This window comes from Oreochromis niloticus, unplaced genomic scaffold (genome assembly GCF_001858045.2).
Source record: "Oreochromis niloticus isolate F11D_XX unplaced genomic scaffold, O_niloticus_UMD_NMBU tig00002209_pilon, whole genome shotgun sequence".
NCBI lineage: Eukaryota > Metazoa > Chordata > Actinopteri > Cichliformes > Cichlidae > Oreochromis > Oreochromis niloticus.
The window spans coordinates 18,688-30,092 of record NW_020327593.1 but is presented as its reverse complement, the minus strand read 5'-3'; positions in this window follow the sequence as shown (position 1 = coordinate 30,092).

The window sequence follows — 11,405 nt, the reverse complement described above, 5'->3', positions numbered from 1 at the left end:
TTCACTGCAGGCAACCTGCATGTGACGAATAAAGCTTGATTGATTGATTGATTGATTGATGATTGATTGATTGCTCACTCAGGGTAGAATTTAAATGTTGGAAATGTCAATGAAAAATTAAAATTAAGGGATTTCAAAAAATAAATAAATTATGGGTTCCACAGGGTTCAGTGCTAGGACAATTCTGTTTACATTATACATGCTCCCTTAGGCAGCATCATTAGAAACATAGCATAAATTTTCACTGCTATGCAGATGACACGCAGCTCTATCTATCCATGAAGCCAGGTAACACACACCAATTAGTTACACTGCAGAATGTCTTAAAGACATAAAGATCTGGATGGCCGCTAACTTTCCTGCGTCTGTGTACTGATATTCAGTATTACAAATTATTATCAAGATGTCCTAAAAACTCCCTGAAAAGCCTTCACGCTGATCCATAATGCTGCAGCAAGAGTCCTGACAGGGACTAGAAAGAGAGAGCATATTCTCCTGTTTGGCTTCCCTTCATTGGCTTCCTGTTAAATCCAGAATTGAATTCAAAATCCTGCCCTCACATACAAGGTCTTAAATAATCAGGCCCCATCTTATCTCTCGCCTAGAGTATTTAAAAGTAGAATGGGAGGCAGAGCCTTCAGTTTTCAGGCCCCTCTTCTGTGGAACCAGCTTCCAGTTTGGATTCAGGAGACAGACACTATCTCTACTTTCAAGATTAGGCTTAAAACTTTCCTTTTTGCTAAAGTTTAACGGCTGGTTCTCCCTGAGCCTGGTGCTGCCAGAAGTTTTTTCCTCCTTTTCCGTCCCACTGTCACCAAAGCAATCATGGGTGGTTTCTTTGTGTAATTGTAGGGTTTGACCTTACAATATAAGAGACAACTGTTGTTGTGATTTGGCGCTATACAAGTAAAACTGAATTGAACTGAACTGTTTCTCTCCACTTTCAGTTTTTCATCAATTAGAAAATAAACACAACTAAAATTCTGATTAAGATAAAATAACCTTTATTAGTCCCACATGTGGGAAATTTGTTTTGTTACAGCAGAAAGTGGACAGTGCAAAGTTATATAGCAAAAATTAGAGAACAGTGAAAGACAATAAGAATAAGATACTGTACACAGCTGTACAGTATAGAATAAAATAAAATAGGATAAAAATAGAATACAAATGCTTTATACAACTGAGTAAAAATACAACGATGCCAGAAAAGATTATTGCACATGTGTGGATGTGTTTGATCAGTTGAAGGGAGGAAAGACCTGTGAAATCTCTCCGTCCCACACCGTGGGTGCTGCAGTCTCCCACTGAAGGAGCTGCTCAGTGCTGTCAGAGTCTCATGCATGAGGTGGGAGATGTTGTCCAACAGGGATGACAGCTTAGCCACCATTCTCCTGTCACTCACCACCTCCACTGGGTCCAGAGGGCATCCCAGAACAGAGCTGGCCCTTCTGATCAGCCTGTTCAGTCTCTTCCTGTCCCCAGCAGAGATGCTGCTGCCCCAGCAGACCACACCATAGAAGATGGCTGAGGCCACCACAGAGTCATAGAAGGTCTTCAGGAGTGGGCCCTCCACTCCAAACGACCTGAGTCTCCGCAGCAGGTACAGCCTGCTCTGCCCTTTCCTGCAGAGGGCGTCTGAGTTATGAGTCCAGTCCAGTTTGTTGTTCAGATGAACACCAAGGTACCTGTAGCTGTCCACAGCCTCGATGTCCATACCTTGGATGTTCAGTGGTTGCAGTGGAGGATGTTTGTGCCTGTGGAAGTCTACCACCAGCTCCTTGGTTTTACTGGCATTGATCTGGAGGTAGTTCAGCTGGCACCAGTCCACAAAGTCTTGAGTCAGTCCCCTGTACTCCTTGTCGTCCCCATCAGTGATGAGGCCGACTATTGCAGAGTCATCAGAGAACTTCTGCAGGAAGCACTGGGTGGAGTTGTGGGAGAAGTCTGCAGTGTAGATGGTGAAGAGGAACAGAGCCAGAACCGTTCCCGTGGGGCCCCCGTACTGCAGACGACCCTGTCCGACACACAGCCTTGAGTCTCACATACTTAAATCTAAATCACAAAAGCAATCAATGTACTGTTTTTGGTTGTTTTTTTTGCTTTCCTTTTCAGAACTGAAATGAAAAACTAAAAAAATAAATATAGTTATTAAAAACTAAAACAAATCAAACTAATAAATACAGCAACCCAAATGTATATTTTACCCTTTCCCCTGATTCTGAAATAAAACTCTCGGTCTGTCAGGACTGAACCTGCTGCACCATCTGTAAAGTCTGTCCTGTCTGATAGAGCCCGTCTGCACAGAAGTGTGTGAGTGAAAGCAGGTCAAACCAATCGACTCTCCTTCTTGAGTGTGCAGTTTCCTCGGACAATTAGTTTCCACCTGGAGGCCAAACGTATCACCTTTAAACCTCACAACTCACAGGAACAAACCTATCATCAGACACATGAAAGGAGGCCTGAAAACGCTGTGGGATGAAGTGGCAGAGGACAGCGCATGGTGGGAAAGGTGTTCTCAGAACAGGATGTCAGCGGCGTGTCCTGTGTGAAAACGAAGCTCTGAAATAACAAGTTTACACAGATCTGAGAGAGGGAGGAACACCAAACAGACCTGTGCTGTGTTTACACACCGCCTGCCTACAGCTGGCTGCCTAACAGTCTCTCTCACACACACCTGACCTGTACACCTGGATGGAAACTTTGAGAGCAGGTCAAACACGCCCAAACAGTGAAAACGTGCATGCATGGATATTTAAAAACCTGTGTTTGGTAGCCTTGAGCATGTGCAGTGGACGTTTAATTACAGCTGTTAGTAACTCATCACGTCACGTTAACATCATCACTGAGCAGTCTGATGCATAAAACGTGACCTAACCCCTCATACTGGATCCAGTTCAAACTGGAGATGTTTGCTGGGAATGAGTGAACAGCCTCATTCAACACGGGTTTATGATGTAACCTATGCAAACAGCTGACGCTGACGGCATTTGGCTGGTGTGCCTCTGTCTCTCCGCGGCTCCACTGCCAAACCACTAACTGCTGTTGGAGTTTCTCTCAGAGTCAATTTCAAAAATGGCGGCAGGAGAAGAAAAAGCCAGAAACACACAGGCTAATCAACTGCACCAAACAAACCAATCACAGTTGCTGTGAGCCACGTGTGGTTAGATGTCAAGGAGGTGCATGTAACTTATGGCGTGGGGTCTCAGGAAGAATCTCCTTCTCCAGCAAGCTATCAGACTTTCCCACTGCAGAAATCCTCAAATTTAGAGTCGCTCTGACTGAAGCCGAGACCTTTGGTTTCACTCGTCACTGTCCCCATGCTGCATCAGCTGCTCCAGCCTGAGGTAGGGATTCAAACCTTCAGTGGGTCGCTGTAACATCAGAGTTCTGTCCCACCCACCCTCACAGAAGTGACTGAGCAAAGCTTTAACCTCCCTCCTTCACACTTTGTGCCTTTAACTTTATGGAAAATGTTCTTTGTGTATTTGAAAACAAACCTTCAGGTGTAACTGCATCCATCAGAGTGATCCAGCTGTACACCATGGATCTGGGCTCAAAACTGATTCAGTTGTATCACTCGTATCGATGTTGATTCAGCAGAGAGCTCAGCATCATCAGCATTCAGCTGCACGTTGAAGCAGCTGTGAGGTCAGCAGCCTTCTGAGGAAGCCACCGTGCTTCACCTTTATTCATATAGCGCCAAATCACAGCATAAAGACCTGGAAGCTTCATGTTGTAAAAGAAAGACCCTACAAAGGACCTCTGACTGTCCTCAGCACCAGTTTGAGGCTACGAGCGGTTTAACAGGCTGAAAGATGAAGGTTACTCCGAGGATCGAAAGAGCCTGTTAGAAACTCTGACTGTAAAAATACTTAAACATGAAAAAAATGCTCGAGTTTGGAGTCTTAAAGCACCAAACAAAACTGCACACACTCCATAAAGTGAATGTAGGCAGTCAGGGCCCACCGCGGCGTCCAGGATCCGCCCCCTTAGATCAAACAGTGGCTCCAAAGATCTGATTGGTCGTCAATAAGCTGAAACTGGCCGAGCAGGTTCGGGAAGAGAGCCGGTTAAATGTTTGCAGAGCTGCTGCCTCCAGGTACAGGTGACATCTGTCAGGTGGGCAGAGTCACACATGAACCGTAACAGGAGTTCTGATGAAGCAGGCCTGTTAACCCTTCTTTGACAGCTGGCACTTTAATGAGGCTGCCGCCCTGTGACAGTTGTAGATTTCACCTGTTTGTACCAAAGTAACACAGATTTACAGGTTACACCACTTCCAGGAACTTTCAGGTGTTTATACTGAGCAACTTCCTGTTTCCGCCTTAAAGATAAATAAGTAAAGTCGTCAATCAATTGATCAGTGATCAGATTTCACTGATGATTCGATGGATTGATGGATGTGTTTCTGTAATTACAGTCCGAGTACCTCATTTATTGCAGTAACAGTACTCTGTGAGTACTCTAAATGTGACATCATCTGATTATTACTTCAGATCAGCTTCAGCATCAAATCTTTGTGAGTCACCATGGTGATGCGAAAAACCTCCAAAATAAAGCAACCAATCAAACTTTCTGAAGAGATGATGACACATGATCAAACCCAGTAGTTAGTGACTAACCAACTAACCAACCCACCGATTAACCGACCATCTGCGCTAGCCTGTGCAGTTCTCAGAGGAAACTTCACCATAATATAAGCCTCCAGAGTAACTCTGGGATGAAGTAGTGGAGTAAATGTACTCATTTACTTTGACTATTGTTTTTATTGTGAAGGAGCGCGGTCCTTTCGCAGTAAAAGCGTCAGCGGTGACGCGGCTCACCTTGAGCTTCTGCACGGTGCTGCTGTCCTCCTCGCGCCCCCACACCGTCACCCCTCCCTTGCTGTAGCGGCTGGTCCAGCCCTCCGTGCTCAGCACTGCTCTCTGAACGAACAGAAGTCCGAATCGTCCGGGATTTGCACCGGCATCTCTGATCAGCTGCCCACCGACCTTTGCGCCTCACTGTGCCTGCACGCCGCCCTCACACCACCAACAGGTAACTGCTGTCCCGGTGGGGGATGTGAGCGGCAGCGCCCGATGATGCGGCTTTTATCTGACCAGCGCACAGATAGGACGGAGAGCAAGAGGTCCCACTCTGCTGCTCAAACACTACAATACCACAAAGCTCGGCGAAGGTGGGGCCTATTGAGCACCTGCTGGACAGGTGAAGCCACAGTCGAAGGAGTCCAGGTGGAAGGTTCACCAATGAGATGGAGGACAGAAACACCAACGGAGATGCACAAATACGAATTTTACACGGACACAAAGACACCGAGAAGCTATAAACCAACAAAAAGAGGTAAACACACGAACACACACACACACATACAGCTGGCATCCGATGGGTGTGGCAGTGTGAAATCTCCATGGTGCAGCGAGGAGCTGCAGGAATCAGAGCGGAGGGAGTCATCTGTCTTCGCGCACCACCTTTGAGGCCCTGCAGCGTGCTGCCTTCACGTTCCTTTGGAAATGTGAGCTTCCCCGGCTGCAGAGAGCTACCTGAATCTCTCTCATCTGATCTCCGCTCATTCGTTTCGATTAAAAACACAAGTCAGCGTTTCCACCTGTCACCTGGTACAGCAGATAGACAGTGAGACGGTGTAGTTTGGTAGAAAGAAAATAGTTCCTACATAAAACTGTTTGCCCTGACCTCCTGATGGAGCTGCTGAGGTTTCAGTATATATTTTTGGGAGTCAGCTCCATCACGCTGAAGTAAAGGCAGGCATCTCTGAAAGGTGGAGAGACTGAATATGTCTGAGCGCTTCCTTTAATGCTGACTGTTGATTTCCAGAGGCTCTTGAAGGCATCGGTAACTGATACCTGTTCTCCAGGTGAAGCAGTGGGCGGAGCAAAGTGTGTGTGAGTCAGATCAGGTGTTATTTCCATCATGTAACTGAGTCTGTGATGAAGGTCAGAGGAGGAGGAGGAGAAGTAAAGCATGATGAACGTCAGAGTGTCATGTTCAGGTGCTGTCTGATCTGTTAGTGAAACAGATTATCTGGATAAGTGAGTGCGCCCCCTGCTGCCAGTGCACCGAAACCTGCAGGACTCGGCTCCAACCTTTAACTTCTGCACTTTCGTTTTCCAGTTCAGGGTCGTTTCCACGGTAACAAACTCAGTGCAGGGCTGTCTCTAAAAATGCTTCTTTTAGGTTCCCTGTGCTGTCTCAAGCTGCTGTGCTTTGTGCTGTACAAACTAAAGCTGCATGTGATCTGTGTGGTGCTGCAATAAATGCGAATTAATGCCAATTAAATATTGTTCAGATATTAATGTTCCTGTTAACAATGAGATTTCATACTTAGGTACAATTCTAAATATTAACAAAGACGAGGCTTATTAAACTTCAACCCTATAATCGAAAAACCATTTTAATCAGTGATCATGAAGGATCAGTCTCTGAGAGGCAGAGAGCATCGCCAGGTGAGCTTATCCTGCCGTGGCTTTATAGGTGGGAATGAATCACCGACTCTTCAGCTTTGGAAGAATCAAACTCATTATGTAAAGAATCTTCAATAATGAACTCTTATGAGAACACTGCTCTTAACTTTCTTTCTTTCTCCTTTCTAAACGACACATTTAAGGTTGGCTGGATTCAACAATTATGCAGGTTTCTACAAGTATGTGTGATGTCATCCTCTTCATATCCTTTCTAAAATCGCAGGCTTAAACTAATGTCTTGTTTGTAATTATGATGTTGACAAAATGTATTTAAGCTCTCAGGTTTTCATCGTCAGGTTCGCAAAAATCACAATTCTGTGTTCTGAAACACTCCTTGTGATAGACCGACTGTTATAGACAGTTATATGTTTAATTATCAAGAATTAAAGAACACCTCGTCACCTTACTGTAACTCCTGGGAACATGTCTTTGGTGCGTCTCATCTAAAATCAGTGTTTCATCACGGGCCCAGACTGGATCAGCACCCTCCTGCTCTCACGCCTGCTCTGCTGTAGGTGAAGAGGTCAGAGCTCTGTTCCTGGGGTATCCTGTTTCTAACCATATACAGTCTTCTGTTGGAATCACCTCATCTTTAAACATGTCCACAGGTGTGTCCTACCAAAGGTGTCCTAAAAACACTCGTGATGTCACACACGAGTCTGTTCATTTATTTTAGCCGTGCTCACACTTCACACATTTTATAAAAGAGATGCTATAAAACGTGATTCTCAGTGGTTTTGGAACGGCGTCTTATCTGGACCACATCAGGACAACAGCATAAACTCGTCTCTATCATCTGAACAGAGACCCATGTCCTCACTGTCATGATGGAAATGCACAACTATACTGACACTATCAAACTTTCCTCTGATCATAAAGCAGTTCAGACGTTATTAATCTGCTCTCAGTTCAACATTCAAACGGGTACTTGATACAAAGCTTTGCTTTTTTCTCCTTCTTCGTCATTTTGGAACTATTTCCTTCTTCTGTGTTTAAGTTTGGTACTGTATATGTGTTATGTAATCATTGTGCTACTGCTCTTGTAGTTTTGTCAAATACAGTTGTTTTTTTAAAAGTGTGCTGGGTCTGGGTAAAGGTTAAAGGTTAGTATGTGGGTGTGTCACATGCTTCAGAGCTGCAGACTTCACACTTAGGCTGTGTCCCAATTCAGGGGCCGTTTCTCAATTCTCAAGTACGCGAGTACGTACTCGCCGAGAACGCACAGGAGTACGTACCCGCCGAGAACGCGAGCACGGACTCGCGATTTGTACAATTGGAACACCTGCGTACGTGATGATGTCACAGGTCCGGAGTTTTACTGCCGTCCCCTCTTAATGTAACTGTGAGTAACATGTTATGAAGCTTAACTGTAATCACAGCCAAACCGGTTTACTCAGGAACAAATAAAACACTGAAATAAACCAAACATTAACATTTAGAAGTGATCTAAGTGACTTATATATCATGTTTAACCTCAGTAGTGAAACCTCTATTAATAAAAATAGTGTACATGTACATACGTGTACATACCTTAATAAAAACAAGCAGGTGAGATGTTAGAACGCTTTTATTTCTATTCTAGTGGACACTCAATACTATAGACAGCTGCTGGGGTTTCTTTAACCTGAGTAGTGAGAAGTCCGCGAGCGGAGGGGGGGGTTGAAAACGATGTGCCGGGAGTCTGCTGTTGAGTTTTGGACGAAATGCATTCTGGATATTTAGCTGTACCACACCGATGCATGCTCGATAAAACGGGCGGAGCGAGAACACATCCGGGACTTTTTCGCGTTCTCGGCTTGATGCGTACTTCGAATTGGAACAGTACTTGGTCTCCGACTGATGACGTAACACGAGTACACGAGAACGCAAGTACGCACAAGTACGCATATTGAGGCTGTGTCCCAATTCAGGGTATGCACGCTTGAAGTACGCATTTCAAGTGCGAGTACGTCACCGCCACGCGACGATGGCTGTCCCAATTCAAAGTGTACTTCAAATGCATACTATATGCTTTAGCAAAAAGGAAAGTTTAAGCCTAATCTTGAAAGTAGAGATGGTGTCTGTCTCCTGAATCTAAACTGGAAGCTGGTTCCACAGAAGAGGGGCCTGAAAACTGAAGGCTCTGCCTCCCATTCTACTTTTAAATACTCTAGGAACAACAAGTAGGCCTGCAGTGTGAGAGCGAAGTGCTCTAATAGGGTGATATGGTACTACAAGGTGAATGTGGAGATGTTATATTGGTTTCACTGGTAAAAACAAATAATTGAAATGGGTATATATTTGGTTTTTGTTAAGTTGCCTAATAATTCTGCACTCCCTGTATAAATGACATGGATTCTACATTGTAACTGATGTGATTGTTCTATAAAGTGGTTTTAATAAAAAAAAAAAGGCAAAAATTAGTTTGTTTCTTTATTCAACTTTGAACAGTGGGACTCAGTCTGTACATATTCAGTAAATGCAAATTATTTACATGGCAGTGCACTACAGGCATAAATCTAGATCCCTAGATAAAACATTATGGGTCATTCCCACGACCCACAGCTTTACTGTGTTCCAGCAAAGTATCCAATAGCACGGCTCCTTTTACCTGGCAACACGGATGGTCTATTTATGTTTTGATCAAGAGCCTTTTTTTGGGCAGCTGAAGAGGAGAAGTCCATCTTATGGCCAACCTCTGGCTGTATCTTGGTCATATTACCCAGCAAAACCCAGCATGCAGGTTAATCTGTAACAGTCCTTGTGCCACGGATCCTCACTGTTGCTAAACAGAGGAGCAGCGACATGGCTGCAGGTCTCCACGACTCCGGCCATACAGGTGCAGTGGGCGGCTTCAACCTTCCCTGGCTGCAATGCTGGTTCATTCAGTCTTTGAAAGTGCAGTACGTGAAACACACACAAAGTTCATTTAAAGACAAGAACTAATGAGCCAAGGCCGACATAAATGTGTTTGTTACATGTTTAGAAAGTTAGCGCATACATGTAATTTTTCATTTTTTTTATGTATCCATCTATGGAACGCTCTCTCAGAAACCTGCCTGCAGAAAATGAACCTGTAAAAATTAATTCCTGATCCATCAGAAGTGTAAGTGGGTCAGTCAGAGTTGCTAAGAAAGCCCTCCGTAAAGCCAGAACATCTTACTATTCGTCACTGATTGAAGACAATAAGAACAAGCCCAGGTTTCTCTTCAGCACTGTCCAACCATCCCTTTAACGTTAACTAGTAATGACTTCATTAATTTCTTCACAAATAAATTTTTATCATTACAGAAAAAATTACCAATAATCATCCCACAGATGTAATATTATCTACAGCTACTTTTAGTACCATTGATGCTAAGTTAGACTCTTTTTCTCCAACTGATCAATAATTAATACCTCCAAACCATCAACGTGTCTTTTAGACCCCATTCCTACAAAACTGCTCAAAGAAGTCCTGCCATTAATTAATGCTTCAATCTTAAATATGATCAACCTATCCTATCTCTAATAATCGGCTATGTACCACAGGCCTTCAAGCTGGCTGTAGTTAAACCTTTACTTAAAAAGCATCTCTAGACCCAGCTGTCTTAGCTGGCCAATCTTCTTGATACATGTTCAATCATCCAGTAAAGTAAATCTCCAAAAGTTGAATTTGTTCATCTGGATGTAGCGTTTTGTGGCAGGTGACTTCTTCAGTCTCAGCTGACTGCAGGTTTCCCCAACCTTATAAACAGTACATTTGCATAATGACTGAAACCAGCCCACGGAAGGAACAACGGGCTGGGAGGTCAGTTCTTTAATCATAATTATGCAAATTCTCATGACCAAAACCCACTGATCAATGGCCATGAGTACCATTCACAGAGAGTTGGGGACGACTGTCAGACGGCGGCGGTCAAAGACTGTCGGACGGCGGCGGTCAGAGACGGCAGCGGTCAGAGACTGTCAAGACTGCGGCAGTCAGAGACTGTCAGACTGTGGCGGTCAAAGACGGCGGCGGTCAGAGACTGTCGGACTGCGGCGGACAGACTGCGGCGGTCAGAGACGGCGGCGGTCAGAGACTGTCGGACTGCGGCGGACAGAGACGGCGGCAGTCAGAGACAGTCAGTCTGCGGAGGTCAAAGACGGCGGCGGTCAGAGACTGTCAGACTGCGGCGGTCAGAGACTGTCGGACTGCGGCGGTCAGAGACGGCGGCGGTCAGAGACGGTGGCAGTCAGAGACAGTCAGTCTGCGGAGGTCAAAGACGGCGGCGGTCAGAGACAGTCAGACTGCAGCGGTCAGATACGGCGGCGGTCAAAGACTGTCGGACTGCGGCGGTCAGAGACGGCGGCCGAAGGCGGCCGAAGACGGTCAAAGACTGACAAAGATGGCGGCGGTCAAAGACTGTCGGACTGCGGCGGTCAGAGACGGCGGCGGTCAAAGACTGTCGGACTGCGGCGGTCAGAGATGGCGGCGGTCAAAGACTGTAAGAAACGGTGGCTGTCAGAGACGGTGGAGGTCAGAGATTGTCAGAGACGGCGGCGGTTAGAGACGGCGGCGGTCAAAGACTGTCAGACTGCGGCGGTCAGAGACGGCGGCGGTCAGAGACTGTCAGACTGCGGAGGTGAAAGACGGCGGCGGTTAAAGACGGCGGCCGTCAAAGACTGTAAGAAACGGTGGCTGTCAGAGACGGCGGCGGTCAAAGACTGTCGGACTGCGGCGGTCAGAGACGGCGGCGGTCAGAGACAGTCAGACTGCGGCGGTCAGAGACGGCGGAGGTCAAAGACTGTCAGACTGCGGCGGTCAGAGACGGCGGCGGACAGAGACTGTCAGACTGCGGAGGTCAGAGATGGCGGCGGACAGAGACTGTCAGACTGCGGCAGTCATAGACTGTCAGACTGCGGCGGTCAGAGACGGTGGCGGTCAGAGACGGCGGCCGAAGGCGGTCAAAGACGGTCAAAGAC